The sequence below is a fragment of the Periplaneta americana genome, chromosome 7, assembly GCF_040183065.1.
Source record: "Periplaneta americana isolate PAMFEO1 chromosome 7, P.americana_PAMFEO1_priV1, whole genome shotgun sequence".
Lineage (NCBI taxonomy): Eukaryota > Metazoa > Arthropoda > Insecta > Blattodea > Blattidae > Periplaneta > Periplaneta americana.
Genome location: NC_091123.1, coordinates 74,717,940 through 74,734,150, shown reverse-complemented (window position 1 = coordinate 74,734,150; position 16,211 = coordinate 74,717,940). Strand labels below are relative to the sequence as shown.

The 16,211-nt window shown below is 35.6% G+C and overlaps 1 protein-coding gene across 3 annotated transcripts in view; it reads right to left on the bottom strand.

Moving 5' to 3' along the window:
• LOC138703205 (serine-rich adhesin for platelets) overlaps nt 1-16,211 on the bottom strand; it is a 1,304,023-nt gene that overhangs the window by 660,355 nt on the left and 627,457 nt on the right. For 2 of the 3 annotated variants that reach the window (XM_069830906.1, XM_069830908.1), the window contains one exon: nt 1,684-1,808. The exons of the other annotated variant lie outside the window; for it this stretch is intronic. The gene's annotated coding sequence lies outside the window, so the exon portion shown is untranslated. The remainder of the gene's footprint in view (nt 1-1,683; nt 1,809-16,211) is intronic. 3 annotated transcript variants of the gene reach the window in all.

Below are 16,211 nucleotides of genomic sequence, written 5' to 3'. Positions count from 1 at the left end.
AATTTATTTATATACTGCAAATTGTGAACGAGGATTTAGCTGTATGAATCTTGTAAAAACTGTAATAAGAAAACCGTCTTTCAATAAAACGAGTTAGCACTGTGCTAACAATAAATCTTGAAGTGCCTACTAGTAAAGAATTTCAAGTTTATAGTGCCCATAAAATATCGTATTTTAATGTGATGTAAATTCAGCAGTCCACACCTGTGGAGTAACGGTTAGCGCGTCTGGCCGCGAAAACCAAGTGGCCCGGGTTCGATTCCCGGTCGGGGCAAGTTACCTGGTTGAGGTTTCTTCCGGGGATTTCCCTCATCCCAATATGAGCAAATGTTGGGTAACTTTGGTGCTGGACCCCGGAATCATTTCACCGACATTATCACCTTCATCTCATTCAGACGCTAAATAACCTAAGATGTTGATAAACCGTCGTAAAATAACCTACTAAATTCAGTTGTAATTGATTCTAAACATACCTACGTCTAATGATGTACTTACATAAGGATATCTAGAATGTGATGATATGAATATTGAAAGTAATAAAACGCCGAGAAACAAATTACATAACTTTTGTTTCTGCATACTTTATTAATTTTATCTTTTTGCATAATTATTTATAATACTGCACAAGAATTTCGCAACTTGCACAAATATAATTTTTAATTTGTGCATTTTTGTAACAATTATTTATTTTCTAGCTTAAACCCTGGTTTTTTGCATCTCAGTTGGACTAGCTTACAAAGCAAGTAGTATACAAGCTTTTCCTGCCTATATAAGAAACGTATTCTCTTGAAAGATGTTATGGATATTGTTGTTTTATAGGAGTTGTATGTTGTATAGATGACCTTGCACTTCTCAGTGTCCATTTAATATATAAAAAATTCACTTCGAAATACAGTTACCGATGCCATAGAAATATTTAAGAATTACATTATTCTATTTTGAAAATAAACCGGTTTTTAACACGATATTGTACTTTAAAACAGAAAGTAACATTTGTAGAAAAATGTTATGTTTTATTTAACTACGCTCGCAACTGCCGAGGTTATATTAGCGTCGCCGGTGTGCCGGAATTTTGTCCCGCAGGAGTTCTTTTACATCCCAGTAAATCTACTGACATCAGCCTGCAGCATTTAAGCACACTTAAATGCCATCGACCTGGCCCGGGATCGAACCCGCAACCTCGGGCATAGAAGGGCGGCACTATATCAACAGCACCAACCAAGCCGACCATTTGTAGGAAAGTTGACAGAACATTACAATCCTTGTACAGACCTATTTATGAGAATGTAACAGGTTAAGAACAGACTGTACTCTCGTAAGACAATCGAATTACATTAATTGCTCAAACAATTAGGTTCCTGAGATAAATCCAATATACTCGTAAAACCTATAAATCTTTAAACTTGACGGAGCGTTTGAATTACAGAAATTAATTCAATTTCAGACCATCAATTCTACAGTAACACGAATTTCGGTAGAGATTTATATTTCCTCAGCATTTGTTAAAAGTGATGTTCAGCAACAGGAAGCAATAAGCGGCGTCTATTGGCTAACACGGGATTTATCAGGCTTCCCACTATAACATGCAAATTACCATCGCTTCCATGCGTCATATAAACCCGATATCGAGGATAAAATAACAACAATAATCCTCTTTGTTTATTATTTTAGTAGCAAACTCACCCATTATCCCTTCCTGTAGCGGACAGCTGTTTCGACGGGATTATTCGAAACCAGGACTGCTGCGATGCACGGGTTGAAAATCAGCGGCCTCGAAACCCATCTTCGCGCTCCAACCCCCTGGTACACTGGAATGAATAATTCCATTCAACCGCTGCGCTGTAGTATTGACGCCGACAACAGTATGCGTAATTAGAAACAGAATTAATTATCCAACACGAGTCTGTATTGTCAGGCTGCCTCGGAGGGCATGTGTCTCAAGGAGGTGAAAATCTGAGAGATAGTGTGCAGATAGCACTTCACACTCGCTGGGAACCAAGAACAGTGTCAATCAGCCGGTGCGGCAGCGTCTGTGTGTATGAGAGAATTTGTCTTTCCTTTTCAACTATTGCTACAATTTTATTTATTCTTATAACGTGGTTGAGACAATAAATTGATCTGATATGATGATATGCAGGGTTGTTTCCGATCTCTGATAACGAATTTGAATGACGTCATGTGCGTCAAGAATCACACCGACAGCTGAATTGCGGCGAGAGGTGACAGGCCAGTAGTGAGTGATTTCATAATCAGAGTGCACGGTGTATCACAGTAGCAATGCCCAAGAAAATCGAGCCTTTTGGGAGGGGTACATAACAACCCTTTCCGATGCCAAGTACAGTTATGTGAACATCATAGAAGCCTGTAAAAACGTGGTTTCGTTATTTCTAAGAAATACTTCTTGTGTGCACCTAATAAGACTCGCAAAACTCGGATGGGATTAATTCCAGAGTGGAAAAAGCAAGCAAATCCACCCCCCGTCATAAGTCGCCGCACTCCACGAGATGATACAAATTAATTCTATTCGAACTTTACTAATCATATTAAGTACACAGAAGATGCCTTTCTTGGAAATAACGAAACCTAAATTATTGCAGGCTTCCTTTATTTTCACTTAACTATACTTGGCATCGGCAAGGGTTATGTAACTCTCCCAAAAAGGCTCGATTTTCTTGGGAATTTCTGCTGTGAGTCGCCGTGCACTCTGACTATGATATCACTCACTACTGGTCTGTCACCTTGCGTCACAGTTCAGCTGTCGTGTGACTCCTGACGCACATGATGTCATTCAAATTCGTTATCAGAGATCGGAAACAACCCTGTATTAGAGGAGTGCATTTTAGTCCCGAAACCATGAAGTTAAGTGAACATTACACTATTGTCAACTAAAATAACACTGCAGCAAACATTACGCGAAGTTGCTTGAAAGTACAGTTGACTCAAAACAGAATAAAACTGGATCGAAAGCTACTTAGGCATGAAACTATGAATTATTCATGCTGAAAATATATGTAAGTAAATGCATATTTACCTTATATATATATATATATATATATATATATATATATACACACCAATTGAAGAGCTCTCTGTAAAAAGGGGATGACTCCGCTTTTTGCTGAAATTAATGTTTTCCTTGTTTCATACATTAGAAAATATGCCCAACCTTTTAGTGCAAGAAAGGTCTGATTCCGAGCATTTGGTAGTACATTGTTTAATACAATTTTGCTCGTTCTGCTTCCTGTTTGACATAAAAATTGTTTTATATTAAACATATAGCGTATTTTGGAAAATCTATTGATTTAATTCCCAATATACTCGGTCATTTTAAGAGAACAGTGTATTATGATAATAAATTACTGAAAGAATTTTAGTTTTGTCCTTTAAATGTACGGAAATTTGATCCGAACAAATGTAACTTTTCGTTCACCGAAGGAATTTTACAATGTTATATTTATTCGGATCATATTTCTGCACATTTAGACGACAAAAATAGAATTCTTTCAGTCATTTATTATTACAATACACTGATCTCTTAAAATTATCGAGCATACTGGGGATTAAATTAATGGCTTTCCCAAAATATGCTATCAACTGTTTCACATAGAACAATTTTTATCTCGAAAAGGAAGCAGAAATGAGCTAAATTGTGTTACACTTTTTTTGTTTGAAATATCTCAAAGAAAAACTCCCTGAAATTAATGACATTATTTATGGTTCATATACTGTATGGTCGACACGGTCTGTGGAGTGACAGTCAGCGCGTCTCGCCGTCAAACCAGGTGGCCCGGGTTCGATTCCCGGTCGGGACAAGTTACCTGGTTGAGGTTTTTTTCGGGGTTTTCCCTCAACACAATATGAGCAAATCCTGGGTAACTTGCGGTGTTGGACCCCGGACTCATTTCACCGGCATTATCACCATCTCATTCAGACGCTAAATAATCTAAGATGTTGATAAAGCGTCGTAAAATAACCTACTCTACTGTATGTATGTATGTATGTATATATGTATGTACAGTATGTATGTATGTATGTATGTATGTATGTATGTATGTATGTATGTATGTATGTATGTATGTATGTATGTATGTATGTATGTATGTATGTATGTATGTATCTATCTATATATGCTTGTATGTACGGATACATGTATGCTATGTCTTTTGTTGTAGTTTATATGATATGATATTCACTTATTTGTTTATATTTTACGTTCCTAAATTGCTGATTAATATAAATGTTTAAGTGATAAAATGAAACTCCTGGGTACTTAGGACATACTATGGAAAAGGAAAGAAGCTCAGTTAACATTGAATGTTTTTTGTAGTTTTCCACAACTTTGTAAAATTGCAGCTACCTCATTTTTTCTGGGATCCCTTCAATTTACAATACAATATAATTAAATAATTATACTGTCACAATGTAATTTACAATATAGACCGTACTTATTGTGAATCTTTTTTTTTTTAAGAACACAAGTCAAGAAATCAATAAAATTGCGCTGAACAGCTTTATATAATGTAGGCCTACATCATTTAATACGTCATTTGGTATAAACATGGCACACGTATTCGCATTTTTTAAAACATTTTAGTGGTGAATTGAATTTCGTCTTTATTTGTAACAGATTTAAGTCACTCACATTTTTTCTTTTTTCAAAATAAAACAAATCACTTGTTTCTAGTGTGGTAGGAGGCCTATATAGATACTCAAAATCATATGGTAACTTGGTAACCAGGAAAAGTTGGATGTTTACTAAATTTGTGTTTGAGCTGGTATAGCATAATATTAATAATACTTTAAATGTCTTCAGATGAACCTGATGTCATAGAGAGGTGCACGAAGAATAGTCATATAAACAGCTCAAGTGCAAAGCTTCGTGGTGAATGTCATGTCAAAAATTTAGGGAACAATATCCGTGCCAAACGTTCCTACTATGAATATCGATACATTTAACGATAATACTCGTATACCAATTCTCACTAAAGTTAATAATTTTGAAAGCAAAGGTCTTCTAGATGTTTATCTTCAATGTTTCATTGAACTACTCATAGCAATAATAGGCCTACTAGAGAAAACTGCAGAAAACTCTGCAGATAACGATAAAAATTAAGTCATTGACGCTGTTGCTCAGAAAGTTGTGTGTTCTAACATTATTCATCCTACATATTTATTACACAACTTTTAACACTATATCACTTCGGAAAACGTATTATTTGTCTTTCTTGTGTTAAATTTTATATTACCTTTTTAACATGTTTCAGCCTGCTATTGGCCATCATCAGAACTGGTTGTTGCTGGTCTTGGCGCCTTTTGTTCACACACACCCCCACAGGAAATTGAACAAAAGGCGCCAATACCAGCAATAACCAGTTCTGATGATGGCCAATAGCAGGGTGAAACATGTAAACAAGGTAATTATAAAATATAACACAAGAAAGACTAATAATATGTTTTCCGATTATTCATTCATTACAACACGTAGAATTTATTTTTCCTGTAATAAATTAAACAAGTAAAATAGTAGTAGGAATATCTCATATTTTAATTTGTTATTTTACGACGCTTTGCCAACTGCTATGGTTATCTAGCGTCTATGTGAGCTGCAGGTGATAATGCCAGCGAAATAAGCTCAGGATCCAGCTCCGAAAGTTACCCAACATTTCCTTTAATGGGTTAAGAGGGAAAACCCCCGGAAACAAACCTCAACCACGTAACTTGTCCCAACCAAGATATAAACCGGGGCTGCTCTTTTCATGGTCAGGCATGCTAACCGTTACTCCATAGAAGTTTATTTTGAAAAAAAAAAGTAAGCCAAATTGTAAAATTATACAATTTTTGTACTTTAAATTCTCAATTAGTAAAATAAATAAATTATTAATTCCCAATGGAAAATAAAGCATTATCACCAGTTGAAGAAATATTTTCTGCTTAATGGTAGGCCCTAGAACAGATTTTTAATCTCCTGGAAATTTACGTTTGTATGACTTAACTCCGTATCAAAATAAACGATTAATTTAATCAATGTAACAAAAGTTTGCTTGCAGAATGAGATGCAAGTATCGCCATAGCATTTGCGACGAACCTGTTACCGGAATCTTCACTCTCCTTTATTGTAATCCAATTTATTTTCATCTACTACTATTACTCAACACCTTGCGTATTAAAACCAGGAAAGAGACAATGATGAGATTTTATAAGGTTTTGGCAGTCCCACTTCTATTATATGGAAGTGAAAACTGGACATTAAATAGATCTGGAAAAAGGAAGATCGAAACGACAGAAATGCGCTTCTTAAGAAGGATAGCAGGATATACTCTAAGGGATCATATTCGCAATACCGATATTAGATAACAATTACAAATATATGAATTAGTAAATAAATTTGCAGACAACAAATTAAAATGGTTTCAACATATAGACCGAATGGGCACCTCTCGACTATCAAAACAGGCGTCACAATATAGACCTAGACCTAGACGTAGACCAGGTGGAGGGATATGCTTTGAGTCGGCACAGGCTTATAGCCTAACCTTGAAGTAGAAGAAGAAGACTATTACTCAACACACATTTTTCATTGCAGGTTACTATTTATATTTCCGCGAAGTTGGTTCTGAAGTACTTTCCTATTGATATAACTTTCCATAAAAGCTGTAATAATAGGATTTTACAGTTTTCAAAGCAGTAACAGCATGCAATAACATGTGACAGTCCTCGATTAAATTTCCGACAGGAGGACAGGGAGGCTGGCGTTACTCCCAGGTTTTGGTAGCCACGACTCAACTCCATGAGACTCTTTGGATAGTGCAACCGCTTTAAAATGACCTTGTCTTAACTGGGCTAAACAAAATCCCTCCCTAACAATATCTACTTTTGTTGATCGATGGAACTATCATAGAGCCAATTGGCTAGTATAGATCCATCGATTCATAGAGTCATTCATCCTAAGAGCCAACTGGCTAGTCTCTGATATTGAGACAACTCATCCTGCCTAAGGTTTTTCCGTGGTTTTCCTAAGGCGCTAAGACAAATGTCGGGATGAGCCCTAAAATAAATGGGCCACGGACCTGCACTCATATCCCCATGAATCTCTCTAATTAACTCTAAATTAATTAACAATTACATCTCTCCCCCCTCTTCGCAATTGAGCCATCATATAGCCAAATGGCTGGTCTCGGAATTGAGACAAATCAACAAGGCTCATGACAACAATCACCTCCTACATAATAGCCAAATTGGCTAGTCTCTTATATGAGACAACTCATCCTGGCTAAGGTATTCCGTAGTTTTCCTCAGGCGTAAGACAAATGTCGGGATGAGCCCTATAAGAAATGGGCCACGGACCTATATGCCCTTCCCCATATATATTCCCCTTTATTATAATCGACGTATGCCCTAGTTCAGAACATATATAAATTGTCTATTAAATATAGGAGGTCACTCAATTAGTCGCAATTGAAAGGACAGGGACCTCTCAAATTGCAGATTTAGATTTCACGGCGCTTCTTCCGACGGCCTTCACATGCTTTGTCATCGAACAACAGATGACAGCGTCTTGCCATCCTAACGGCAAACACCAGCCAGCTCTTCCTCTTCCCGTTCCGTGATCACTTCATCAAATCTCAGTCCCCCTCGCGTATGTGGTACCTAAGAGGTTACGTCCAATTTCGGCTTCTCCTTCAAAATGTTCTAGAGTTCCTTCAGTGGAGCAGTGTAACCCGGAGTGAGACTAGTGGCCAACAGGCTTGGAGCTCACATATTTAGTTTTGTACAGCCCACAACCCCTTGCAAGGACGCGTTTTGCGTACCTTTTAAAATTTTTTCCTCCCAATTCCCTTTCGATTTTTCGATTTTCTGTACTGGAAACACACCGCTCTACCGCACGCGTGACATCCGATCGCTCTGAATCCAAGCGACTAACCTGAACACCCCTTGGCGTAACTTAATGGACTCGCCTGACCAGGCCCATATTGCCGGCGACTGTCAGGACTAAATACTCGTACTGTATCCTGCAGCTCCAATCAGCAGGCAGACGCTCAATCATCTGAACTACACCTATGACGTCTTGCTCCTTACTAGAAAAGACTGTGCCTGTTCTTCACGTCACCAAATTTTTTATTCTCCAGACTGATGTGTCTGAGAGTGAACGTCGATTGAAACTAGAGATATCACTGCAGGAGTCTCTCTTGAGACCATAGAATTTTCTGACCGACAAAAGGAACATCAAATTAGGATATACGAGAGCGGACATAATAATGTATCACAGGATACCTAGTGGAAAGAGCAGGGTTCTTTCACGTGCTATATATGTAAGCCATAGGACTCTGTTCTTACTTCCAGAAGGAAGTTAAACTAAAGATTATTATATTCCCTTAAAAGTTAGTATATTTTTCTAGATCGAATTTAAATTCAGAAACTTCTGACATAATGGGAAATTGGTAGCCGAAATATTTAGGACTACATTATAAATAATAGTTATACCATAATACACTGCGTGGCAAAGTCTCTCCGCAGTGAACTCAGAGGCGCGTGAGAACGCTTAAGTTGGCAGCACTAAGATAAGGCGAGGGAGCAGCGGTGCGACTTTGACCTAAAGCAGGCAGTAACTGAATAGCATTCTACGTATAGCTATTCTAGCGTGGACGTTATGCTTGTAAGCGGAATTCGTTGCCAACGTAACTGAGAGTGTGCTAGCGCATCACCCTCGCTGCGGAGAGACTTATGTCACGCAGTGTACAATATTTTACTTTAAAGTGACCAGAAAATTTATAGATATTTTGTTTTATAATGTCACAGTATTATCTCTCTATAGCTAGTATAATTGAAAATAAAAAGAATAATTAATAAATAGAAGTAAAACGGACAACATTTCTAAGTAAGTATATGAATTTATATTACACTTGTACTGTGCGATAAGTGAAAAATGAGACTGCAACAAACATCCAAAAGTTACCATCTACAAACTTAATTCAAATATGTTACGTTTAAATCTAGTAAACCAAATACAGTTAACTCAAGAGTCTGTTAATAGATAACAAGTTTGTCTAGTACTTGCCGGGTCTCGGTTAAAATCTTGATAAGGCACTTGCTCTCTCGAAGTGACTGTCGGAAAAGCGAGACCTAACTAGGTTGCTGCAATCTCTTCCTTCCAACCCCCCTTTCAACATCCGTCGTTACCGTCGCCTTAGCATCTTGCTCTCAACCAAAAACTTAAAGAATTGACCAAGCATTTCTAAACACTGTAAAGATAAAATACCTTTAAATTTTAAAATATTTACTTAAATAGAGTCTCAAATTAGTATCATTATATACCATGATTATGAACACGTTAAAGTGTTTAAGGACTTTACTAATAGACGGTAGTAGGCCTATATTATACACACTATTTAAAGGGTGTAATTGATGTTTTGTTATTTGAAGTGTTGTATCAGTGAAGAAGTGTGTTGTGTCATTGAAGTGTGAAGTGTGTTGTATAAGTGAAGTGTCTTTGGGTCAGTGAAGTTTTATAGTTCATAGTGGCAGTGAAAAGTATTTGAACAGCGAAATGTTTTTGAAGTGTTAGTGAAATCAGGATAGCATTAGTGAAAAGTGTCATAGTTCCAGTGCATTGAGTGAGTTTACAGCGAAATGAGTATAGTGCTGAAAGATACTTGTGCAGGTATGAACATATCATACTCGTGGGTTTTAGTTTGGACTTAGGGTTAAGATACAAATTAGATTTACTTTAAATGTTATTTTAAGTGATCGTGCTTCATCAAATTTAGGATGCTCCTCGATATTATTATTAGGCCTATTATTATTATTATTATTAATTGTATTTTTAATTACCGGTAACTGTGTTTATTATTCTCATTATTGAGTGTAATTAATTACACTGCCACCGGGTATTTACACATTTGCAGTGTGCATACATGCATGCATGCATGCATACATACATACATACATACATACATACATACATACATACATACATACATACATACATACATACATACATACCATGACTATAATACCGGCTTAGTATTCTAACATTCGACGCTTTTGAATTAAATTAAACGATTATGGTTTAATCGAAGATAAAGTTTTTAATAACTGGGACTAATTTCAGGACTTCATGTTTTCTGATGAACAAATAAAATAGCAAATGATTTTAACATGAAGAGCTATAAAACGCTAATGAAATTGGAATAGAGTAACATAAAATAAAGTGAATAAGCGATTCCTATAATTGTAGACGAATAATGAGTTTTTTTTACATAAATGCCGGAGATAAGTATGTTAACATGTTTATGTATGTTTGCGGTATCCTAAAATGTTCATTAGTGAAATGCGCAGCATAGAAATGAATATTCAAACTTTGCTCTGTGGCTGTTAGGAATGGATTTAAGAGTGGAAGTGATTGATACACGATTCTTAAAAGGTATCGTACGCAACTAATGAATGGACATTAATCTGATCCACAAGACAAGGATTATTATAGCATAACCAAAACCATTCAGAAACCTAAACCAAATGAAAATGTTTTTAGCTGATCATTTTACTACATCTTATCAACTGCTATGGTTATATGGTGTCTGAATTAAATGAAGGTGATAATGCTAGCGAGATGAGTCCAGGGACCAGTGCTGAAAGTTAGCCAGCATTTTCTCTGAATGAATTGAGGGAAAATCCCGAAAAAACCACAACCAGAATTTGAAACTGGACCCTTTAGTTTCACGGTCAGACGTACTAACCGTTACTCCACATTGGTGGACATGGAAATGCTACTTTGTACAAAAGAAAGCAGTCAACTACCAAAAACAGCTAAAAAAATATCGACCTAAAGCACAATATTGCGAGGTTGGAGAAATTAATTACAACTGCAGGCAAAAGTACCAATTTGTCGTAATTCCTAATACTGCTGGAGATTATGATTTTGATTATGATGATAACGATTATTATTATTGTTATTATTATGACTATGATTACAGCGATTATATTCATAGTGATTATTACACTAATTTATAAGAAGTATAATCGTGATGTACTTCTCAAAAGTATTAATTAAATAGGCCTATCAGTTGTTAACGATTTATCAAATCATAAAATAATTCTGATAGATGTGTTTCATTATTAAATCGTCATTAAGTAAAATCACAATACAAGAATAAGAAATTGAAAAGTATGTTCTAATTAAAATGCAGTAGTAGTCTTAAGCAAAATTTCGTCCCTCCATAACATACTAAATTAAAATTATCTTAGCTTCAACGCAGTTAATTTTAAGCCATTTTTAATCTGCTAATGGACTCACCATAGAACTCCACTAAATTGGGGAGGACAGGAAGAAGAATCTTCCACTAAAGACAGTGCATATGAACGCAATAAAAACAAATAATTTATTCGTGAATGGGATTCGAACCTAAATGAGTAACCACCAATCAGCGTAAAATTTGTATTTAAATCATTACCTATTCCACTATCGACATCTGTCTCACGTTATAGGCCTGTCATGTTTCACTGATAATTTACAGTAAATATTGAATTATTTGGTACTAACTATATAATTTCTGCGATGGCTGTGTGGTCAGACCTTCACCCTGTCGTGCAGACGGTTTGGGTTCGAGTCGCGGTCATGTCTGGAATTACTCATTAAAAAATCCATGGTCGCAGTTTGGGACTTTTTTTGGAGTTCTCCCGTTTCCCCATATTAAGCACCTACGTCATTCCGTCAACATTTCTCCAGTCCGTCATCATTCTATAGATTCTATAGCATTCCCCGAACGTCGACCGGCAACTCATGGAGGGGACCAGTCCACAGTGTGAAAAAACGCAAATCTAGATGGACAAAATTAATAACTTCTCTGTATTTCAATGGATTCTTATGAAACTTTGTACAGATCTTGTAGGTAGCATATATTTTTTGTGTACAAAGTCTAATTAAGTTTGAGTATGGGGAACTACCTCTTTATAGAGGGTGATTTTAGACAAAATTAATAACTTGTCTCCTATCTAACAGATTTTTATGAAACATTGTACGGAAGTTACAGGTAGGATATATTTTTTGTGTATAAACTATATTTACGGTTCCATTAGACGAACTATACCTATATACGGGGTGTATTTATACAAAATCAACTTCTTTAATACTTAACAGTTTTTATGAAACTTTGTACACGAGTTACATATATTTTTTTGTGTACAAATTCTGATTACATCTGTATGCTACCTGTAGGCTTGATTGTTGTACAAAGTTTCATAAAAATATATTATATAGGAGAGACGTTATTAATTTTGTCTAAATTCGTCATTATAAAGGGGCCGTTCCTCTTATAGAAACATAATCAGACTTCGAAGACAAAAAGTATATGCTACTTCTAACTTCTGTATACAGTTTCATAAAAACCTGTTAGATAGGAAAGAAGTTATTAATTTTGTCTAAATGCATCCGCTATAAAGAGGTAGTTTTTCTTGTGCAAACGTAATCAGAATTCGTACACAAAAAATATGTGCCACCTGTAAGGCTGTACAAAGTTTTATAAAAATCTGTTAAAATGCAGAAAAGTTATTAATTTTATTCAACTACTAGATTTGCGTTCTGATCCACGGTCAGTTTGTTAAGATTAGATGAAAATGTGTCCAATGTATTTTTAACTTGCTGTTTAATGTCATGTGAATAATTTTGCAGGCCTAAACACTCACACAATGATTAGAAACTTTCTTATTCCATTATTCTTTCCTGCTGTTAAGCCAAACGTAAAACATTTGTCGCCTCGTTACTGTGTGCCTGACGACTGAAAAAGCAAATCAATTACTGAAAAATGCCGAAGAACGTGCAAACTTTAAAACAAAGATTCAACACTCTACAACATGATGCTGTATTAAATGCTAAAAGAATTGTTGTAACCGAACGTGACCGACTATACTGAAACTCACATTATATTTGGAGAAATTAAAAAAAAAAAAAAAAAGAATGTATTTTTCCATTGTAATATTGAAACTGTACTGTAAGAAGAAAAATACTTTGCAAAATTGAAATTGAAGTTACATTAGTAAGAACGTACCTATCTGAACAGACTACATGTCTTACAACACAATAAATCACTAACAATTCGCTCTTATTCACTCACATAGTAAGCCTCTGTGTCTGCGACTGAACAGAAGCGAGAAGTGTTACAGAGAACTCGTTGCTCATACTCTTCTAAATATAGCTTATTATAGGCTAAAAAATAAAAGCTATTTCTCACAGCATTCACCAAATGTAAAGAACATGAATTCATATTCACCTATGCCAGACCTGCAGAACTGTAGTCCTCAGAGCGACTGTTTTACCATTCCTTCTACCCCATCCACCTTTTCTACCAGAACGGTCATAGCATTCTAGTTCTGCTCGGCTCCATCAACATTCATTCTCGCTGCGGCAGGTATACAATACGCTATCAAGAATTACAAATGAACGGATAATAAAATCCTTAGGAACATACCTTTAGAAAGTAAGAGAAAAATGAATGAGGGAAATAAATAAGTTAAAAGACATGTAAAGTAGATTTTAAAATGTATGTGTGCATATAATGTAAGAAGGTCTACCTATATAGCTATATATCGTCCTATTACTAGTAAAACCGATTAAGTCCACTTTTTGTGTAAAATAAGTTAAGTACAATCTCCGATTTGTCTTTCCGTGCTCTGTACAGTATTCTACTAAAATGGAATAAGTCCGATATGTTGCATGCAGGCAACAAAGCAATTACTTTCTTTGAAGAATTTATTATGATTTTTTGTGCATTAATAAAGTTTCAATTCCTGTTTTTATAAAACTTGTATTACTGGTCTCAACTGTTTTAACTAGTAATAGAACGATAAATAAATTGTACGTTGATAAGTGAGCGATAGCTATATGATCGGCTGTCAATGCTGTCATTCAACATTGTAACGCACTCCAGCCAAATAAATATATAAAAAAATAAATAAATACACAATACGGTACACGTACTGCAGTTTAAAGAGAACTGGAAATTGGCAAAATCTAAATCCGTGAAGAAATACTACTTCCAAAGTAAATAGGAATATGATCATTTGGTGTTCAATACAAAAGGATTGCTTGTTTAATGTGTCCCATCCAATTTATTTCTACTAGTCATTTCAATATTAAACCACATCTCAACAAAGCCCATATTAAGAATTATGGAATGCACAAACTTTCGGGTAAGTTCATTATTACGAACTGTATATTGATTATTTATTTATGTACTGTTAAATTAAGGACGCCACTCGTTGTGTTCATTTTGAATTGAAATTAATAGTGACTTTCAAAGTTCATTACTTAAATGCTATAAATTCATGTTTCCGTAGGTGATGATAGGAGGAAAGTTTTCGAAAATCTAAAGCAGGCTAGGTGGAAAGAAATCTCAAAGAACCTACCGACAGAAAATCTAGCGTAATTGTAAACCTTGAAACGAGATAACGCATTATAAATACAATAATTTTATTACAATCCTTTTTAAAAATTACAGTGCCGCCACTGATGGACCTTGCCCGGGAAAAGAATGTAAACAACTCTACGCGGATAGAAGTAGAGTGAGGCTGACGTCATACTTCCCCTATTTGCAGGTTCTGCAGGCCTGTCCTATGCTTAACTTAACAAGTCAATTTTGATTTTTGTCCACCTAGATTGGGAAAATTGCACACTGTGCGGCCTAGGAACGTACGAGTTTGCTTGCTCGAAATCTAGGTAAGCAGCGAACCTTAATGTAGACAGACGGTGAAGGTTTGGGGATGCGCGTACTGTATCTTCAAGGTTAGCGCAATAGATCTTAAAAGTCACAGTGCTGGCTCGTAGTGCGCCCCTCCCGAAATTTCCTTCTATTTCATTCCAACTACATAACTTTCTGCCTCATTTTCTTTTATTTGTATTATATATAGGTTTACATGAACAGTATGAAAGGGCTGTAAAGTATCTTCTTCCTCACAGAGACCGTACACAACTACTGAAGCACTTGGACACAGATGGCCCATTGCGCTCCGTGGACTATAAATCAACCCAGGGAACCGCAGTGAGTGACCAGCTTCACGATGTTACCGAGTTTCATAGGGAAATACATAATCGTACATCATAAATCATGGCGGTCCTTTTCGTAATTACACGGCGCGTACAAAAACCCTATCCATCGACTATTCTCGTTTACATCAAAATTAAACTCTGCCAGTCATAATCCTAGCATGCCATCCTACCGACGGGTATAATGAATTCCGTCACACTAGTGTCTCCATTGAAAAACGCAATACACACTGTCAGACTGGTAGGGTGAAGCATGTTCTTAATGATCTTTGCAGCAGTGATGTCAAAGCAAGCGTATTTTTCTGACCTTGACGTAGTGCGCGGGCATCAAGCGCTAGGTATGGAAGGAGGAAGGATTATTTATATGAATAAGCAGCCTGTTGGATTAAGAAAATAGTGGTGTATAAACTTCAAACGGAACGTGAAATTTTATGTCGTTATTTTCATATGCGTTCTTTCTGTTTGATATTATCTATATTATCTGTAAAAGAACAGTACTAACACCAATTTCTTAATATTGCACTTGTGTTTTAAACGTTAATAACATTATAAAGAGTTAAGAAGGAATATTCACATAAATTCCATGGTAGTAAGTTATAACTATATACTTGTACTTTACTAAGTGAATGAAACACAGAAAGTGATATCCCAAAGAAAGAGATTGATTACGACATGATAAGTAGGAATTGATATTGATGGTATCTTTAGCCTTGTAAAAGCAATCAATGAACTAATCAAAACAATATTATAGTACAAAGCAAAGCTACCTATGTTTTAACTGTAACTAATATTACATAACAAAACTCTTATCGCATTATGCTTTTAATGTGATACTGGTGCGCAAATTCCTATTATCAGAATATTAAATTATTTTCTCGAAATCTGCTGAAACTATAGAGCTGACTTTTTACAATACATGGCCACATATCTTTTATTTATGATGTAACAGTAGTTGCTTTGTTAATTCATTTCCTTACAAATATTTTTCCATGCGAATATTTTCAAAATTTCCATTACACTGTCTCCAGTAATACATATTTACGATATATTAGATTTCAGTACCTGTAAGGCTACTAAATAAACATATCTGAAAATTTCACTTTTCTGTAAAAATAAGTTGAGAAAATATTCCTTTTGAATAAAAGAGCAAACTTGTGAAAAATGAGCATTAAAATTA